Here is a 22071-nt window from a genome sequence, read left to right as displayed (position 1 = left end):
TGCTACTTTAAGCTTGCCACATCAGGTCTTAATGTCCCACTATAAATAAAAAACACATTTTAAAGCCCATAATTATATGTTTATTCAGATTTCAGCAATAGGTCAAGGAAAGTTATCTGCATTCTATAAAGCCTCTGCATTACGTGCACTATAAAATGTCAGAAAATTTAAGTTCTTAGTTATCTCTTTTGGTTGCTTTTAGATACACATGATAAATATTTAAATAATATTTAAATACTATTATAGAAATCCAAAATAATTTGAAAAAAAGAAGTCAACAAAATTACAAAGGAAATTGGATTTTGCATAGCAACATCTACTAGAAAACTAGGCTTAAGCAACCATTTGAATCTCAAATAAAAAGTGAATTTATGGGTTAGCTTTAATTTCAGGCTTTTAAAATTCCCTTTTCTTTCCATTTTTATTCCATTACATGATACCACAGAGTTGCAACCCGTCACTTTTTTTCCCTGTTTCTCTCTTTGCCATTTCAATTCCTTCCCCTTCCCCAACATTCTGTTGACTTCCTTTCATATTATCACATCTTCCTCCTCCTTTTGTTTTTCCTTCTTTCCTCAATGTTATTTTCTCTTTTTGTTTTAGCACATAAATTATTTACACCTGCAAAGTAGTCCTTCTCTGGTAAATCTCACTCATGGTACAGTGTTATAAGCTCTTCCCAGCAGTTTTCCAGGTTATGCTTGTTCTCATTTACGTGTAGGCTTCTTTGCAGCTCACCTTCACGATCACCTCAGTCCACGCTGTATGTTATGCCAGGGAAATCAGTAAGCCTGATGACAACTCTGTATGTTAGCTCCCCTGTACTTTCGCTGTCAGGAGCTCACATTAAGGAACCATTATTTTTTTAAAGTGGTAATTACTGAGTGGTGAGTACAGAAAAAACAAAACAGTTGTTGTGAATTGCTTAGTTAATTATACTTTGAAATGAAATTCTGAGCTTTTTGCACTATAAACATTTTATTTCTCTGCCAGTGAAAAGCAGATCATTCTAGAGATAGTAGAGAGAGTAGCTTTACCTCCGGTGTCCTGGGCTGCAGTGCGATGATCATCGAAATGCAGGCTGATGTACAGCAGGGCATTCCCATCCACTGTTTTTACTGCCGCTTGCCGCTTCATCCTTCTCTGTACCCATAGCTGCACTAGTGGAATTACATGGGGAGATGGACCGCAGGCCTGATTTGCATGTGTGGGGAAAAAAAATATATTTTCAGTCTGAGCATGTTCCTGATTGAGCTTAAGATGAAGAAACATGACTACTGGTGCTGGCAAAGCATAGGGATGGGCACGTGTACCTGAGGACGGGGAGGGGAGAAGGCAAGACTCTAAGCAGACGCCCACCATTATGTCAGTTTAGGATGATCATAAAAGCTCGACATTAGGAATGATGACATGTTAGGAAGCCACAGAAATGCAGTATCACAATGGTATAGTTTGTATCTGCATATAAAGTATCTTAACACGTGCTTAATATAGCCAGCAGTATTCAGAAAGTGACAAAACTGAGCAACCGGAGCAGGATTCTCGTCGTGCAACTACATATGCATCCTCTTGCGGCATGGCTATGGAGTAAACCACCCTCGCACAATCCGTCACAGCACCTCAGCTGAGAGACAATATTTCCTAAAACATCTATCGTCTGCTGTAATTGACTTCAGAAGTGTTCCTGCTTTATTTCACTGTATGGTTAAATGGATTAGTTGAAGCTAGTACTGAAGGGTGAGCAAGCTGCTCCTTGCACCTTGCTTCTTGAAGTTTGGTATGGAATATAAACAGTTTTTAATATCAAGCTGAGTCAATACATTGTTGAGAAGTTCCTCAAAAAAGTGAAAAGTATTATTTCATCATACTAGTGTTTTAAAAATATTTGTAAAGCTTCCACTTAAATTGAATAATGGATTGTCTTCATATGGCATTTGGTGAAGGACTTCCTTCATTGTAAATCACCTGGAATAGATGACCTTATTTGACTTTTGTGGTTACCAAGTGACTTTGCACTCCAAATAGATTATGTGCTCCATAGTTTCCTGGCTTTGGAAATGGAATAATTCTATCTTTTGACTAGAACCATGCTCATGCTTTAGCCTATCATCACGGAAGGAAGCTTACTAGACTGCTTTTCGCTGCACTACGCATGCAAGTCCTCCTGCTCTAATACCAACTCTCTGGGGACATCAGCCAAATTAAGGCAGAATAATTTTCCAAATGAATAGAATTCAGAAATGCTGAATTGTCAGCGGTGCTATAGTTTAAATTGAAGTCATTATTGATTCCTAAGTTTTTACTTTGCTGTTCCATAGAGCATAATCTTGGTTTATTCAACTGATGTCTCATAACGCAACAAACTTGAGTAGCTGGAGCACATCTGAAACAGCCCTCGGTAAATGCAATAAACCCACAGCCTCTGTTTTATCATCACTCATACTTCTCTGCCATTACTTGACAGGTGTTTTGATGAACGAGCACAATAGTTCATAAGACATTTGACCAGACTAAAACATCTGTCTTTTGTGTCTATGTGAATTGCAGTGCCCATGGAAAACCTAAAGTGCTGGCGTTCCACTTCAGGTTTTAATGCTTACTCTACAGAGGTGCAAATGGCAGCATAAGATAAAGCAAACTTGAATGAGCTGTGAAATTACAGAAACTGTTAGATTCACATCTTGTGAAATGATTTTAAAATTCCTCTTGGATCAGATACAAAATATGCTAAACAAGTTTTGGGATTTCTACATCGGAGGGTTGCAAAAAACTAAAATATCTGTTAAGATGCTAACAATATAATGCTATTATCATATTTATTGAGACTGTGACAAATAAGCATAGTTTCAGAAAAGAGGACTGAAAAGTAATGTGAGGTTTTTTCAGCTAAAACCTCACCTTCTTTTCTAATAAATTTTAAATTAACCTGCAGTGAAATTGTATTTTATATCAGCTACTCGTCAGTACAAATTTGAAAAGGAAGGGGGGTCTGTCTATATGTGACTTGCCTGTGAGAAGGGATAATTTTGATCTGTGAAGTGAATACTCAGCAAGATCAATTCTGCCAATTATGATGGCAAGCGTATTATCCAAACTTGCAAATATTTACTATCTCTGAGTATTTCTGGCTGGATTATTCTATTCTAATAAGAAACATGCATAGTAAAATGTTTTGTTTTCTGACTTTGCTTTGCTCTATCATTAATGGATTAGGTTGTAAGCTGAAGTAAATTAGCGCTAGAGTTTTCTTACAGTGACTGACACAAGAACAGGTACAAGTCCAATATTTGATTCCTTTTATCATCACATTGAGGCCTGTATGCATAGCCAAAGTTTTATACACAACTGGACGAGAGTTTTAATTCTCTGTTGCTGCTTTTACAAGGTGATCTAACAGCTGAAAACATCAGTGCTTTAAAGGATTTCTTTGGTGATTAGAACTCTTTTACCTAAACTTCATCACAGTTTAAAGGAAGCTTAAGACCTAGCGAGAGCAAGACAACTCCACATCTTCAAAGGGTGGTTTTGCAAGCCTGCATACCAAACAGAAAACTTACCCCTGGAACGGATAACCTTGGAGGAACAAAGCTGTACCTGATTTACCTGTCAACTGGGTCAAGACAGCAGCTGGGACGTTACAGTCCTCTCACGGTGCCAGAGAATTTTTGTTTCAAATTAAGCTCAAGTCAAGCATGAGTCGCAGTTTCATTCATATTAAAATAAATTGCTGCATTATTCAGCTTGGAAACGTGAAGGTTCAATATGTCTTTGTGTGTGTATTTTTTTAATATGTATGTATATTAACTCATGATGAAAATGAGAAAGTTCTTACTCAAGAGGTACTGGTGCAGACGGAGAGGCACGAACATTAACTTCTAAAGGTTTCTTTTCTTTCAAAATAAACGTTTGTCTCTGAGGCTATAGAGTTTTCTTCGTAAGCTTTCTGAACATTTCATTGGATATACATATAATGCAATTGCTTTATCAGAATAAACAGACCACTTATATACTGTGCTAAATGAACCTGAGTTTTTCTGACGCTTTGTGAATAATTCAAGACTATTGACCTCTTTCTTTCTCTCAAGAAAACTTTTACTTTCATTCTATCTCTTTCTATTTCTTTGATTCTATGTTTCCTTTTTTTTTTCTGTCCAGTGCTACATCTGAGTTCTGGCTGGAGTATGAGGATAGAAGAGGACCTGCTCTGAGGCTAGCAGCAAATTAATATTTTTGTAACGTAAACTGGCATGGACAAGACTAAGGAGAGATACCAAAATCACAGACACCAAGTGAAGGATCAGCTATAGACAGAAAATTGTTTGGAATATTTTTCTAAATGTAGTTGTGTAGAACAGTAAATGCAAACATGTTTATAGAACCCGTACAACATAGTATTACTTTTTAAGCAAAATTCCAAGGCTGTTAAGATGCAAGTCAGCCTTTGTGCTCTGGCTCTCCAAACACACTGAGCAGTGCTACCAGCCTGCCCAGTACAGCGCTGGCAACGGCAAATGGCCAAGACTCGGGTCCTGTGCGTGGTGTAACCACACGGTCGTTAAGAGCCTGGGGGAATCGTTGCTGATGCCAAACTTCTTGTAAGCAAAGTCCCCTACCTGCTTTCCTGACCGTCACTCAAGCGGGCCTAATTCCAGAGGTCTAATGATTCACCTTGGTTTGTTTCATTCTCCATAGAGTAGCACTAGCTGGGGAAAAAGAATGTTACACTCAAAAAAAACCAGGGAAAAAGAATAAACAAGCAAGAAGCAGATAGACAGCATTGTTGGGGAAGAAAAAGGACTTTGGTTCTGGGTAATGCAATATGCTGGGGAAGGATTTTTTGGTTGTGAGAAAGACAGGCAGAATAGTCATAATGTCAGTGGCTGGAAGCAGCACCCCCTCCTTTCCCTTGCGCCTCCCTCAGCCCAGCTCGTGACTGACAGGGGTGAGCAAAGTCCTCCTGAAAAAGCCCCCATATCGATGCCGAGGGTCCCGCTCCCTCCCCATGGCAGGCGGCCTCTGAACTGTTTTTTCACGGTGACTGACAAGTCTGTCCAGCAGTACAACTGAATTCATGTTCTGCAACATTTTTTTCCCTAAGGACATTCTTTCTTTTTGTTAATACTCTGTATGTATTTGATCTTCTCGCCTTCACAAGACAATCAAACATGGCTTGTCAGCAGTTTATTACCGAAAGAGAAACAGGAAGGGCAGAGAGGGATTACATGCACTAGGAAAATGTCGGGTTTAGATAAAAAATTATGAGGTCTGATCCTTTGGCAGAGATAAGCTCAATATTTTAAAACCATGGCTTTCTGTAATCAAACCAAACATGAAGCTGAATTGATAATCATGCAAACCATTATTTTTCTTGAACCAGAAGTAAACTGTCATTTTGATACTTTTCTGAATGCTGCAAGAATTGAACCAAAACAGATTTTTGGTTGTAAGCTAAACACTACAAATAAAAACAGACAGCTCCCTAGCAGGGACTTAGTATGAGCCTTATTTGCACTTGATAGGAGCTTCACAGCAATGTCATGTCACAGCCTATTCCCCTCTCTCTCCTCCTTCCCACTCGACTCGCAGGCATGTATAGCACAAACCTGCACTCCAGCTACATGACATTGAGCTGCTTCACTCTGCGCTACACCAGCACAGAGAGGTTGCGTGGAGGGGCGGTGGAGTCTCCGTCCTTGGAGATGTTCAAAAGCCATCTGGACATGGTGACCATGCTTCAGTGGGGAAAGGGGTGGACTAGGTGGTCTCCAGAGGTTCCTTCCAGCCTGAACCAGTCAGTGATTCTGTCTCAAAGGGCTTATTGCTCCTGGAGGTCAGCTAAAAGATTTGCCTGTACAGGAATATTGGCCTGCATAGAGAACTCTACGTGGGGAGTAAGGGAGAAAAAGTCAGAAACGCAGGCTCTACTTTACAACTGCAGAATTGATAATGGCCTCTCACGTATCTTTCAATGTATGTAATAGAAAGGTCTTACCTGTCATTGCAACAGGAGGTTTGATTTTAGAATGATTTAGAAGTCTGATCTTGATATATAACTCTAAGAAAATCAGTGGAGATATGCAGCTCTGTCAGTAATATGTAAAAAGTGGCTGACTGTCTCATTTTAAAATACTGATTCATATTAGTTTTACTTCATCAGTTTCACGGAGCTATTCTAGATTTATATTGATGCAAGCAAGAATAGAAACAAACTCGACATCTGCAACTTTTCCATTTATTATTAAGAAAACTGTGATTCTCAGACTGATCCATTACTGTTCCAAGCCTCCCCATCCCATAATATACCTTTTCTGCTGAATGACAGTGAATATCTTTTTATGACTTTTAATGCTATAGCATTTAATAGAAATCTGACCCTCTTGCTTAGCCTTATAAGTTGTCTTCTCCCTGCAGAATGAACATGCCATCACCTGAAATTTGTGTAAGTCCAGACCCCAGAAGTCCACTATGAAAGACTCGGTGAGTTGCCTTTGACCATCGATGGACTTCAACTGCTTTCTCATACAGAGGCAAGGAGTCTTTCGTTAATCACTGTGACCTAAAACTACAGTCAGAGATAGCCATAAGATAGAAACAGATAGTGCGTTAATTCTTTCACCATGCTCTGTTCGTATATGGATGAGCAGAAATTTGGCTCTTGACAACTGAAAAGCATGCCAAGGTTCAGTGCTTCAAGGGCAAAAGTATTTTTCTTAATTATTTTGAGTGGCATAAATAACTTCTTCACTTCCACAAATTATATAGGAGTAAATCTAGAGCTCTGGCTATGCTTAATGTGTAGCTGTAGTCCTCCTTCACTGCCACAGCTAGTTCATTAAAGCTTCTCAAAGTCCAGGTGGTCTGCTCTTTCAATTAGATTACCAAATGTTTAAACAAAAGCAAGTAAAATGCTCTCTCTTTGTAGCTAAGATTCATTTTATCTGTAAGGAAATAACCAAATAAATCATAAATAGTGAAGCTTCTTCAAGACAAATAGTTTCTAGCTAATTTCTTTTACACAAAGGAGTAGAAAAGCAAACTTTTATCATGTATGTAATCGTTAGACACTTGAGTGGCCTTTGTATTTCTCTTCATGGCAAAAATCAGATTAAGAGTAGCAAAATAGTACTTTAGAACTAGGTAAATCAGTTTAAAATAATGATTCATGTAATACTGAAGCCTGTGCAATTTCTTTTTTTCAAGAAATTGAAACAGATTGAAACAATTTCAAAAGAAATTGTTTATTATATTGACTTAGCATACCTACTCTGTCTTCTTGCCAAATTCTATTGTCTATGGAAATTGTGGGGGGAGGGGGAAAAAAAAGAAAGAAAAGGAGGACTTACAGAATTGGCAATATTATAATTTGAGAAATACTAACTAATGTGCAGGCATGGGGATGGATTTTGGCATATGTGTTGACCCAATGCTGTGGGTTCAGCACAGTCTAAGTAGCTCAAGAGAATCACTGTGGCTCTGGAGGGGAAAACATTCCCTCCCTCTTAGTGTAAAGAGAAGTGGAATATCTATCCATACAGATAACTTACAGGTGACTGACTTACAAGCAATGCACGTATATGAAACCCAACAAAGTAATATCTTGTATTAAGAAAATTACATTTGTTTTGCAATATAAATGAGTAACAAATCAAAATGTTCAAGATGACTAAACATTAAAATCAACAAATAAAACATGCATAATTTGTATGAGACAATGTTCAGATGAAAATGATAATCTACTAAACATGGATAATTCACTGAATTATTTTCTTATTTGATTTGTTTTTATATAGTAAGAACCCAGACTACAGCCACAGATCCAAATTACTGATAACTAGCTTGAGTTGTTTCAGCTCACGCATGGACTGTCAATGTGTCTCTCAACTCATTTCACACTTGACCTCCTGGAGGGCAGTGGAGCTATATACAAACGTACGCTATTTTTTCTGGTCCCTGACTTTGTTAATAAGGAAAAAATGCATCAGAAAATCTATATTGAATTAATACCCAAACAGAAAAACCTTATCTCCGAAAGTCTTAAAAAAAAAGAAAAAAGGAAATAAATCCATGAATTGAAAGCTCTGCCTACCTAAAGAGTTATAGTGCCTCTTAAGAGTAGCCCTCCGATGCATTAATAGTGGAGGCAGGAGCTCAGTTTAACTATCGCCGCAGCTTAAGGTACACAATTACATTCTTCAGCGTCGACATTTTCACCTTGATAAGCATAATAATGCCATGCAGATGCAGGCTAAACCCCATAATTTCAGCACTCTGCTTCTACTCACATTGATTATAATAAGGTACGGCACTGAAGCATGCACGATCCCACATTTAATTGTCAGCATAGCCCTTCATTTAAACAAGAAGTTAGTTAACAGTATGCCTTCTACGGTGAATGTGGGAGGCATCTCAAATAGCTGTGGCTAAACAGAGAACGTTAAATGCGCCAGTAAAAACGTGCAAAAAGCTGGCGATGGCTTAAATTCACCTCCAGTTTCTCTGTGGGTGTCAATGCAATTTGAAAACAAGATGTGATATGTTTATATTTGCAAGAAAGGGCCTACTTTTTTTTCTTTCCTTTTTTTTAAACTAGGAGAAGTTTCCCTGCAGTTAGCTTTACTTCAGTATAAAGCAGTAAGCCAGACAATGACAGTGAAGGACAGATTCTGGTATGCATAGCAAGAAGTGAAAAATACCTGAATATAATAAATGTACGTAAGTTTGAAAAGTGAATATATAATATTAAAACTAAACACAGGAAAATCACACGATGAGAATGTTGTACGTTGCCTTTTGTTTACTAAGTCATTTCTGGAAGAAAGAGAAAAACAACATAGAGCAAATAGAAAAGTTGATTTAAACTAGGACAATAGTCATACATATACATTTATACATATATATTTTATTCATACATATATGTATGTATATGAATTGATTGAAAAATATCTAGCTGATAAAAAATTGATATCAACAATACAAAAAAAATCTATCTGAAAGATAGAATTTCTTGGATCTTTTAACCTGTGCTGTATTGTTGCTTGATTCTTGAAGTAGTAGTAGTTTGAAAAAAACTCCACACCCAAAACTTGAAACAATCAGAATAGCATTGTTTACAACCACCACATAATTCTCTCTTATGTTGCCATAATGCCCTGGTAATATCTTTTAATTCCTTCTGATCGAATGAAAAGGAGAGAAGACTCTCAAAAATGCATCGTTTTGAAAAGGAAAGTTCTTTGCCCTGGCTTATTTTTAAATGCCGCTTTCTAGGCCTATTTAACAATCAGGCACTACTTGTTACGTGCACTTTGTCAGATGACATACCCAAAGAGTTGCAGAAGTTCAGTGGCTCGCAGTTTTCTCACTCCAAATCGAGGAGTTACCTCCTGATTGCCAGTGGAAAGACAGCATATGTCAAACGCCGAGCTGAGAAGCTGGTGGGAGGTCTGGCAAGACGTCGGGTAGGGTCTGTGGCTGGCTCACAGTCAGACCACGTCTTCTGCTAAGTTAATGGCAGCCCCAAACTCAGCTCATCAGCATCGGGCACTAGACGGACTGGTTTATTTTGTTGGAAATTTCATGATGTTGCTGTTCTGTTCTCCATCAGAAAGTAAAAAAGAATTGTAGACTCTCTGGGATATCCAGAGAGTCTGACAAGATGCCTCTTCACTGGTTTAGCAGGAAAGCTATAAATTACTGCGCTGGGTTATATGTAATATAAACCTATGCAAAACTATGGTAACTTAATTAGCCTATGAGCTTGTAGTAAATACCGGCTTCAAAGCAGCTACTGTAGCAGATTTATGCACACTTTTTGCCTATTTATTTCCAACTCAGTCTCAAACCTAACTGGGTATAATACTTCAAGGTCAAATCCCTGCCTTGGTTTATGACGGATGCAATTCATAAACTTGCAATCAGTTGAGGTTTTGTTAAAATGACTCTTTTTATCCTTTTATATAAATGAAATAGGAACTCGCCAGCTTCAGTTAAATTTCACAGACTAGCAAACCAATAGGTAGACTTGGGAGGAAAGCCTTCGTAACAGATCATGAAATTCATGAGTGGTGCTGAGGAGCACTGTACGGTATTCAGAGGCAGATGGACCATAGACTAGGCATTGCAGAGATGAACTTTGTTCTCCCGTGTCCCTTCTGTTTCTTGTTCACATTTCGTGAGAGGAGCCCAAGAGTTTCTATTGGTCACGTTAGTTATTAGTGGCACCGAAATTGGAAGGGCTGACACAGGCCACCACTCTTTTTCTTCAGCTACAATCCCCGCTCCTGTTTTAGGAATGCTGTGCTGCTGGCCATGGGGAAAGGAGCAAACTTAATGAGCTTTTACGGAGACGCTACACTATGTAGCACGAGATGTTGTCAACAGAAGACATTTGCCATAGTAAGTGACTCGCAAGGTCTCTCTCATCAATGTGCTTCTTGGTAGGCCAGAGTGCAGACGTGGCTGCAGCACAAAGCAGCTGGGTAGCAAAATCCTCTCCTAATGGAGAATAACACTACGTTGATGGTAGGGCTTGCAATTAATTTAAAAAGTGCACTATAAATTAAGTGCTCATAGTTTTGAAGTGAAGTGTAGTGCAATTCAAATGTTGGGTGCTGTAAACTGCTTGAGCTTTAATTAACTACTACATTCATTTAAAAAAAGAAAAAAAGAAAAGGAAAATAATATTTCTTTTATGGGAGAAAACAGTTGAATGTGCTTAGATGAATCATTTCATACCTGTCAACAAATGATTACCAGATCTCAGAGGCAAAAATCATCTAATTGGCCCTCAGCATTTAGAAGCAGTTGAGTGATTGGGAGGATACTGTTACATAAATATTGTCACATATTATCTTATCTTAATAACTAAATTACATAAAATTTATATGACAAATTATATTGAAGGCAACATGCATAACCATTTATTATGCAGAATGCGAGGTGAAATGAGACAACAACTAATCCCCACAACAAACAGTGCTCTGATGAACATTAATACTGATGAACTGAAATAGTCAGGCTAAATTGTGCCTAGCCTTGCCTATATAAGCCAACTGGCACCTCTGAAGTTGTCCTGATATACCACAAGAGAGAGTTTCTTCAGTGATTTCATTACATCTACATTAATTTTGCAGCACGTGTTGTATTTCCATTATGCTCAGAGTTATACAAAGACGATGTTTACTACTTCATGTGAAGTTACCTCTTAAAACTAATGATAAAATTGATGTTGGAGGGGGAACACATATGACAACCTTCTCCTCAAAATCTTGCTAAGATTCCTTTGCAGGATGCTGTAAAATCAATATAACACCATTATCATAATGCAACCATTTTCTGTTCATTCTTCCTGTGGCTGGTCATCTCCCTTTCCTGTTAGGACTGTATCCTCCTCCTCTGCTTCACTGCTGCTGTGACCACATTTTTCTGTGCTATAATGTGGGCGAGATGAAACTGCCTTCTCCAAGTGCGTATCTTCTCTCTTGACTATAATGGAGCCTAAATAACTTGTCTGGGTTAGATCATCCTATGCAGAGGTTAATTCCAAGGTGACATGAGCCCTACAAATCATTATATAAAAAAAGGTCATCTAGCATCTGACTAGTATTGTGTTGTAGTTTCTTACACCTGTCAGAGTTTTTATTCAAGATCCTAAGGCTGCATTAGGTAGTAAAGTTCTAGTTTCTTTTATACGGTTCTTGTTTTTGCTTCCTTTCTTTCCCTTCTTCTATCTTCATCTATAAATATACAAGTCCCATACAGAAAAATTATGTTCCTACAATACTTGGTGGGGGGGGAGGTGTTTTGAAAATACCACAATCACGAAACCGGTTCAAACTCTTGTTGTTTCAGGGTTTGCCCTCTCAAGCCTGAAGTGACTTGGTTTTTTTTCAAATCTAGAATTAGTAGGTCAGATCCTGATGTCATTTAGACATACAACTGATATGAGATTGGTCTGAATTGCAGAGCCATATGTGGCATAGATTTATTAAATTTAGATGTGGTATTCCCAAATGGTTCCTTCATTGCTGTCTCTGTGCAGAAATTGGCCTAATTTTCTTCTCACTGGTTCCACAGTAACAGACGAGTATCTTCATTGACACTGGCATAATGCTAACATAAATAAGATCAGTACTAGGCTAACTGCCTCTTCTATGGTGTGAAGAAAACCAGATTGCATTTCTCCTTGTTTTTTAGAGAAAAAACACGTCAAATTCAGAATCTACCATTTCTTCTTTTTGTCCAAAGATTAATTCCATACATTACTAATTGTAAAGGCAGTGTCTCTGGATAACAGTTGATATTTGACCTCATATGGGTTCTTGGAAGAAAGGCACCCATTTACAACTGAGTCTTAATACTGAATCAGAAAATGGAAATCACAGATGTAATCTTTTGAACACAAAGATATAAACTAATATTTAAGATCACATATAATTTGATTTGGATTTGCTTATATTATCCATAATCATCTTCAAGTGAACTAGGAAAATTAATCAAAAATTTTATGTAAATAAGTATGAATATATAAACACGTTTGCTTCTTTCTAGGTCTTCTAGCTTTCCTCAGAGTATATAACTTGTTTTTAAATGGCTCTTGGTTTTTCCACATTCCTGCAAAAAATTACTTAGCTATGATCCATTATATTCTAATATAAATATAAATTCATGTGTATACACAGAACATACTGTACAATCTGAAATTCATATTTGTGGGGTAAAAAAATTCTATTACATGTTCAAAACAAAGTTAACAGTCATTATGGAAAAAAAATTAATCACTTGCTAATCTTGTTTTCCCAAAAGTATTTGGTGAGAGGTACAATCGCATACAAGCAATAGCATCTGTTTACAAAATTTAGAAAACTTGACCTTATAACATATTTTGGTTTTGGTAGAGAAAGTGAGAGAACACACTGGTTTTGAAAAATTGTGAGATTACTGAGAGCCCCACTGGCAAAATTAAAGGATTGCTAATGAAATGCAGTAAGATGCCTGCCTTTTCCTCTGGTTCAGGTCTGTATCCTGGTGTTTAGGACTGTGAACAAAGCAGCAATATCAGTAATGTGGCACCCGTTACAAGTCACATTCTTGTATTATCTGTCCCTGGTTTTCCTTAATACATTCAATTTGCAAGTTCCATCCCTGTTACGGGTAAGGCTATCTGGAATGAAAGTAAGTCTGGTTTTGAGGATATGTGGTTAATGCTATTTGCACACAATAGGCTGACTTGAGCTGCTACTGGTGTAAGTCCTGGTCCAAGCATCAGGTCAGGGCTCCTTCCAACCAGCATTTTTATGATTCTTCCTTAGTTTCTCATGAGCTCAGCTGATCGTGAGAGAAGGTGCCATAAAAGCAACAGAAACACTATAACTGCTAATATGATAGGAAGAGATATAGCTGCATATTTCACTCTCCTGCTGCTGAACAGCTTGTGTAGATGTAGACCTGGAAACATTCCAGGTCAGGTTGGAGGGGGCTCTGAGCAACCTGATCTAGTTGAAGATGTCCCTGCTCATTGCAGGGGGGGTTGGACTAGATGACCTTTAGAGGTCCCTTCCAACCCAAACTATTCTATGATTCTACGATTCTGTGTCAGATACAGAGGTTCAACAGTTCTGGATTCTCTACTGTAGCTAACACTGGAAATCGCAGTAAAATGGGAAGGTTAGAAACATGCTGCTGCTGGTTTCAAAATAGATATTTTACTCAAAACGTATCATAAATGTAAAATCCCACAACATCAAGTCCCTGAAAAATAATCAATAACATTTCCTTCTCAAAATGTTGTAAAACGAATCACAAACACCAAAACATTCTACACTGAAGAAAAACAGGTCAACTGCAATAGTGTTGCAATATGTAAGAAATTCACTGAGGTATCTTAATCCCTTTTTTCATAGAGTCAGTACTGTCTTAATCCAAAAGAATTGTCTTGAAATGAATGTTCGTCATTGCCTCCCAAACCCCACCGGGCACTTCATATGCAGTTCGTAATTTTCTAGAGCAGAAGGGATAAAATCAAAACTGAAGTGAGTCACAAATCTTAATTGATTTTTTTTAATAGCATAATTTTCAACAGCGATTATTTCATGCTTTCAAATTGATTTGAATATAGCTGAGTTTATGTTTCTACTTTAACCCTCTTTACAGTCATTTTTTGAGCACATTTTTGATGTTGGTACAAATATACCAAAGAGATGTGAGCTTGGGTTTGGGTTTTCTTTCCTTATTAGCTGTTTAATTGTTTGATTTCTGCATCTATCAATAAATGTGCCAAAGCTGCTATTATGCTAATTCAGAACACTGTTTTTTTCTCTGGGTTATTTTGAAAAGGAGGAAAATGTTAACCAACTGCTGTTGGAGGAGGAGGGAAAATAAAACAAAAAAGCCTCATATGAATATGAAATAATTTTTCTACTGACTGAATTCCAAGTATTGTTTAACTGAGTCATAGATGTTTTTACCTACTTTCAGATGCAAGCATGATGCAGAGTATTGCTGAGAGAATGAACTCCTAGTACAAGTGCCTTGGGTAGTTGACAACACTCTGCCAGTCTTCATGACAGCATCTTTAGTAGTAGTTTTATATACCACCAAAAAAATATTTCTGAAGAAAATTCAATTTAATCTTCTTTAAAAATTTTCATATCAGCACACAATAGAGGCACAGAGAACAATATTCCAGAGTTACTGCATTTCAGCTAGTCTGTTAAACTTCTCATATGAGTACATGAGATGAAAAAAAGAGCATATTTAAGGTAAGATTCAGCACATCTGCACCCTAAAAAAGTCTTCATTGACTATAAATTAATTTGAGGATGACAAGCTCAGCTGTAATGTCTGCAGTGCAGGCAGCTAAGCTTAGATGAGATTAATTCATCCTCACGACACTAATTTTGCCCGTATAAGTCTTTGGATCGCTTCAATTTGGATGATCGCTTTTACTGAATGCGGAGACTTGAAAGCATGATTGCCCTTAAAATGGGTGCATATGCAATTACGTATTGCTAAAACACGCCGTAATGGGTTGGGGCGAGCGTAATACCAGGATAGTTTAATATGCTCCCCCCAGGCCAGCAGCCACCTTCCTGGGAACATACCAACCCTCAGCCTTGGCGAGTGGCCACCTCCCTCCCCTCCACCTCTTTCCTTAGCGTTAATGTTTCTCGTCGCGTCTGTGCCTTTTTTTCCCAATCTTTGATGATTTCATGTCTTTGTTTTAAACTGTGACTAACTATAATCAAATCAGAAACTCGCCTCCGTGTTCTTTCTCTCCAATGTACTTTCATTAAAACTACAGCACGTGAAACTGACTTTGGGACAGAAAAAGGAAGACTCTGTGAAGCGTCCTTATTTCAGCATTTGTTTTACCTTGAGAAATGCATTTTGTCTAATCAATTGTTCTATACACACCTCAGGATTCAGAGTTTTCCTCTTTCTCTTCTAACTTCTCCAAACATTGCTGCTGTCTCAGTCTTAGAGTTGCATCGAAATGAAACAGTAATGTTTAGTTATTTCCCATATAATATTAATTTTGGGTATTCTAAACCTTGGCCTATTGTAATATATCTGAGCTGTTTGACCTAGTTTCCTGTTTATTGTAGCTTAATTATTACACTGCTCACTAACCAGACAGTTAACACGGTTTCAATTCATTTTTCAGATATTAAGATTGCTTGCAAAAGAATTAAGCTAAAATTAAATTGTAGTAACTCAATTTTTGCTTTTAGTCATTTGGGAGGAGTTTTTTGATAATTCATTAAGAATTAAATTATGTTTATTTGTTCAAAACATCCCACTGGCCTTTAATATCTTGAAAGATATTAATAATTTAATATCTTACCCTCACCTCCAGAGAATGAGTCCTTATTTTATGTGAATTTCTCCTACTGTTCTCTAAACCCTGGAAGATATGATCACTTTCTTCTGCCCATTTTTCTCTCAATTCCAGTCAAGGAAGCTGAATTTTGGTTTTGGAGAAGGGACTTGCGCTAAATTACTATCACAGAAATGCAACGTGCACAGTAGTAACTGACAAATCTTGGAAGAATTTGGATAAATCAGATATTCAAGCTTTGCCTCAATGAACCCAATTCTCAGATATTTCAAACCTCCACGTCAAAGGCTTTTGGCCTCTGCTTCAGTTTATTAGTTTTTTTATGAAATTTGGATAAAGATATATGTTCAGACTTTAAAACAGGTTGAAGTTAAGACTGTTTGAAACAGTCCTTGTCATTCAGTTGTTTTTTGGTTTTGTGGTGGGTTGTTTTTTTTTTCAAATGGCACAATTTGTCAGCTATTACTCAGAGATTGAGAAAGAAAGATGTTCAGGAACATACCATGTGTGTATTCAGGCCTTTCTATTTTTGTAGAATTATTTTATTTAGCACTTATCATTTTGTTATAGTCAGAGCTATGAAAACATTTTTATTTCCTCCCAATAGTTGTTCTTGATTTTCCTTTCTTTTGTTCCATTTTTGTTCTCTTGACTTTGTGTCCTCAGTGCCTTGCCTTGCCTTCCCCTCCATCTCCTTGTTTGCTTTTTCTTTCAATCAGCTATGTTTCTCCCATGGCCTTGTGGAAAGCACTCTTTATCCTGTACTAAGATTTGGTTTTTAGCCTTTCAACATAAACATTCGCTTTAACTTGCACATAGGCACTGTCACTTACTCTTCTTTTTCCATACTAACAAATATTTAAATGGTCACCATCCATTTATGCAGACACTCAGACACTTGCTACCATCATCATGTACTCACTGGGAGAGCAAAATGTTTCCATATTTTCCTACTCGAGAACAGAAAAGGGTTGCTAAGTCAGTCCTTATCCTCGGACAAAGGTACCGACTAGGGCTCCCTGTGCCCGAGTTGCTGTCGGATGCTCAGGGCAGAAATGCCGATTTAGAACCAGTCTGACTTCTTGCTTCTCCTGGAGTTCACCACAAAGCCCATCCATCCCAGCCAAGTCAGCCAGGCCAGTTTAGCGTGACACATGCTGTTACTGCCAGGTTTTCTCTTAAGAAACTGGCGGCATATGAGGTATGAATTTGTTTCTCCAGTTGTGTTGGAAGATCAATAAATTACAGCAGAGGTACTAGCAGCCAGGAGTCAGTAACATCTTAAACTGGCATAGCTGTTTCTTCTGTAGTGTAATAAAACTTTGATGAGGAAGAATTCCAGTTGTAAATTTACCATGGCCTATTCAAGATAAAGGAAAAAAACAGAGCTTTTTTAAAATACATCGGTTCAAAAGGTAGGCGTATTTTATTTTGGTAAGAATTGAAAAAGAGTTGGCACCTTCCTCTTCTCTTTTTGCATTATTATGCCTATACTTTAAATAATAGTTTGACTGATGGTTTACTATTATTCCTGACCTCCACGGTAACTACAAAAAGGCCCTTCAGAAAACAAAAGTTCTACTACATCAGACACCTACATTTAAAACACAAGAAAATACATAGATACACCCACTTTCTCACGCAGCTTTCCGGACTTAATTATTCACTAAAGGAGAAATATTTACATGTACTACAAAGAAAAAGTTTATAAACAGTTTGATTTAGCAAAGCTGAAATAATGTATGGCATGACACGTATGTGATCAAAATTTGTTGTACAAGGCATAACGTAGGAGCAAAAGTAAAATCTTAGTAAAAGCATCAGGCTATATGCAACTGCTTCTTTTCCTGTATATTGTCCCATATTTTTTCCAGGACCAACCAGCACGCTCCCACCACCGTCCCCTGCATCTTCCTTCTTTTTCCTACTGCCCTCCCTCCCTCCCTCCCTCCCTCCACCTACCCCCATATCTCACTTTTCTCCTGACATATGTATTAACACCCGCAAGCAATTTTCACTTTAGATTTGTTAACAAGCACTTACCAGCACTCTCTGAGAAGGAGAAGCAGTGCCGTCATTCACTATACTGCTGGATAGGAGAACTGCAGGTAGTTTAAGAGAACAAACCTAAGATATCAAGTCACAGTACCTGTTGTACTTAGAGGCAATACTGGCTATTATTTGGCTTGCTGAGCCAGCAAGCCAAAGGTAGGGGCCAGCTTGCTTGTTGCAGGTACAGCAGGTTGCCGTACACCAGCTGGAACAATCCCTAAGAAAGTAAAGAATTGTGTCTCTAAGGTTATTTCAGAACTGTAAACGCTAAGATTTAAAATCTCTCATGTGAGCACAGATGGAAACAATGCTGTCACTGCAAAGGTTGCCATTAGAAACGGATTGAGCCCGATAATCAGACCGGACTACTAATGGCTACAAGTACACTTTGCCTAACCAGTACTGGCAGGATGCTTTCCTTACAGTGATAAATGTACAAGCTGTGACTTGCATTTCATTTTCAACCTTGGCAGGCTAAAATAGGCTGTTAATGAATGAAGACATCTTTAAGCATGCAGTTGTATGCCAACAGCAGTTGGTAATCCTCCATATCCATCTTATTTCATTCCATTTACAATTCCACTTGTAATCAAGCAACGAATAAACTACTGATGTTTGGCCAGCAATACCCACATGACCTTAGAAAGTGTTTGAAATCTGCAAAAGAGCAAAATATGCTTGTCACTAGTATTGCTTACATTTTCACTTCAGTGTGCAGACAAGCAGTGCATTTGAAAGTCATTCTGAAAATAAACTGCAGCAAACTCAATCAAAACTTTTATTATTAAACATGACATACAAAAAAAGCCTTTTGGAAATGGCTATTAAGAGTAACATTCAGCATGAGATGTTTCTGATATAGCATATAACAGAGTACATAAAAAACAATAACATAATTTCAGTAAAAGCCAGAAATTTATTTTATCATATTGCCACTAAAGAGGCTGAATTCCACAGAAAGCTGGAAACCTTTGGTTGTATAGTTCTTGATATTAAAGATAAAACTGTTTTTCTTATTTTGTCTTAAGGAGAAAGGAAATGAGAGCAAATAAAGATAATACTAAATTTCAGTAGTCAGTCACTCTCTGCATAATATACTTTCTCTTTTCCTTAGGCATGTATAATCACTATGGGCAAAAATAGAAGTATTTCCCCATTCCTTCTTTTGCCTTGAAAGAACTGAGCTGCTGCCAGTCATTAAAAAGTCAGCTATTTTCTGACTAGAGGAAATAATTTAGTAGTAATTACTCCTGCTTCTCATCTTATATCACAACTCAATTTCAATACCTACCTTTATTATTCTTCAATATCTTTTTTTAATTATTTCTCCTCTTTTTATAATTCGATCAATTAAATAATGAACAGTAAAGAATTATTTTTTTTCTAGCTCTCTGTGATGTCCTTTGAAACTTCCACAGCCCTACTGTGACCAAAGAACCGTCTTAAGTGATATTGCAAAGTTCACCTTACATTCGCATTGCAGTACTTAGCTTAATTGAAATACTTGGAGTACCTAAGGAATTATGTTACAGAAAAACTCATAGCACACGAAGGGATCTCTTTCAACACACATCTGATACCTAGCAATGAGAAAGTCTCCCCACTTCTTCAAACTTCGATGGAAGAGAAGACTTATGGCAAATCAACACTTAGCCCTTAAAAGTCAGTACTGCAGGGAACTTGTATACTTGCATTTCAGATTTGTTGGTTGGAAGTAGATTCTAATCTTTGTTATAAAAACACAATCTGGGCTAAAAATTTTTAAAACATCTTTACTGTAACAGACCACTTAGAGGCCGTATGTGTCATGTACATTCTGCAAATTTGAAGTTTCATATACAGTTTATCTGGTGTTTATTGTGGTACGATACAGTATTTATCACCTTCAAGATGAGCGATGTGTAAGTGGGTATGATCAAGTGTTTACTTAAGCTGTCAGATAAAATAATTAAGCCCACAGTGAAACAAAGGAGTCTACCAAACTGTCCACTAAATTACTTATTAAGTAATATCTCTGACTAACTTTTATTTAACTTCTAGTAAATAACATTATTTCAACTGTAATATCTTCTAAGTATTAGCAAGTAACTAATTACTATGTAATACCTAAAGCCAAAGATAGACTATATTCCAAAAAGTTGTTAGCATTCCTGGGTTAATTATACAAAAAGATGTCATTGTTCTCGATTTTCTAAGCTAAGTAAAAAAAATAAATTAGTGTGTTGTCCATCTCTTATCAACACTTTCTTCAGGTATCGGGGGGGTCGGTATTTGGATATGAAGTGTGGAGCAAGAGTAGCATCTGAGATTGCTCCCCTCTTTGGAGGTGGAGGTGTGCAGTGCAGATCGGTGCTGGCCGGGACGCAGGGCATGCACCGAGACTCGCCGGGTCCCAGTCTGACCTCTGCTGTTTGGCTCCTGGCTGCTAGGAGCAGCAGAGTGACACTAATGCAGGCTCCAGCGCTTCAGTGTTTGGTAATTTCACTTTGCTGCTCCATTTCCCTCCTCCACCCACCTAGCTACTCTGCTCCCAGCCAGCCATCGCAGCCGTAAAAGGAACAAGACCTCTGAAGTGCTATCCCCATGGCGCTCCCAGAGACCTCATTACCGTCACACTTTGATGCACCATTTGAAGCATCTGGAGGTAGGGGAGAGGTGAAAAAGCCTCAGGTGTTGACACAACAGGTAGGAGGGCGATATATATCCTGCAAGCTACTTGATGAAAATCAGCAAAAGCATGGCTAGCTAAGCTAAAAATAAAAATTATGGATAAACCAGAACTATGATTCATGCAAACCCAAACTGAGCTATTTTTAAAGGTTAGAGTCAGTTCAGAAAAGAGCTGTTAGTCCCTACATCTGTCCTTTGTTCATGAGCTTCAGCAAATCTGAACAGATTTCTTACCTGCTAGACGTTTGTTTCTCCCCTCCGCAATCTCACAGCAAGGATCAGGTTTTGCCCAACTTCTTTCTCTTCCCGATTGTCTTTCAGATAAAAAGACACAGAATCAGTAAAAAGACCACTAGCTTTATTTCCCCCCCTCTTTCTCATTTGCCAGCAAAATTTGTAAATTGTCCAGAACCATACTTTAATATTTTCTGTAGATGGATAGAGACTGTTATGGATGAAGCTACCACCAGATAGTTAACAGAATTAGGATCTTCATAACTTAATCTGCCCTGGATAAGATTTCTGATCAGTCCTCATAGTGGAAAATTTTGCAATAATTGGAAGTTTTGGCTTGATAAAGCAGTGTTTTTGTATTGAGCTGAAGAATAAGGTTCACTGCCAAAGCAAGGAGCTCTCATAGCACTACTCTCAGCTATAGGCAATGCCTTTAGCTGTTGATTTGTTCAGAATTGTTTTTTGTAAAAACGAACCAGACAGAAAAGAAGGATTTTTTTTTTTTCTTGTTATGTCCAGATTCTTTCCTGTTTCTCTAAGCCAGGTGTGAGATTTAGTAAATCCATCCATTCATTAATCTGCTGAGAAGACACACTCTGCTGCATTCAAAAACCCTTTAAGTTTTGATCCAGATTCCTGGTGATACTGAGGAGATACTGATGGAGAGAGAGAGAAGGAGAGAGGGGGAGCTCACTGGGAGGTAAAAAAATAATTAATTTGAACCAATAGGAATAAAAATAACAATGAAATTTTGGCAAGTGTATCACATTAAGTGGGGTTTGTTCTAAGGAAATTTATATACCTCTAAATTTTTTGGTGCACAGCTCTGACTGTGGCTGTATAAATACATTTTTGTTCTATAAAAGAGGAAGTTTGGAATTTATTACTATATAGCTTCTGCAACTTACTGATAAAAAGCTGTCCATCAAAAGAGTTGGTGATGCAGACATATCATCTCACTGGTGAGCTATTAACAACACAGATTGATTACACAAAAAGTGTAGAAAGATAGCATATCTTTGTGCTGTAGAATTTTATACGACTGAAAAAGTGAGGGGAGTTTGAAAAAGACTTTTGCCTTAAACTACCTTGAAACAAGCTTGAAGCGGATCACTCAACCCAGGTTTTTCTTTATGGACTTGCAGTGTTGACCTCAGTTGTATCAGTTAATCTCTTTGAACCTTTCTTCCTCTAACAAAAGGAAGAGAATAATGAAATCTATTTAATGTAAATTTTAAGGACTTTTTTAATATTTAAAATTTTGGATGTATAAAACT

General features: G+C 37.6%; 1 long non-coding RNA gene across 1 annotated transcript; it reads right to left on the bottom strand.

The window, feature by feature from the left end:
- Nucleotides 1-430: 430 nt before the first annotated feature.
- On the bottom strand, nucleotides 431-18114 carry LOC143160124 (uncharacterized). The gene is made up of 3 exons (XR_012995329.1): nucleotides 17882-18114; nucleotides 4614-4703; nucleotides 431-1194 (listed from the first exon to the last, which is right to left on the bottom strand). It is a non-coding gene; the product is annotated as an uncharacterized LOC143160124 (long non-coding RNA).
- Nucleotides 18115-22071: the final 3957 nt, after the last annotated feature.

The sequence above is a fragment of the Aptenodytes patagonicus genome, chromosome 4, assembly GCF_965638725.1.
Source record: "Aptenodytes patagonicus chromosome 4, bAptPat1.pri.cur, whole genome shotgun sequence".
Taxonomy (NCBI): Eukaryota; Metazoa; Chordata; class Aves; order Sphenisciformes; family Spheniscidae; genus Aptenodytes; species Aptenodytes patagonicus.
Note: the sequence above shows the minus strand (reverse complement) of the source record. Positions and strands in the feature narration are given on the sequence as shown.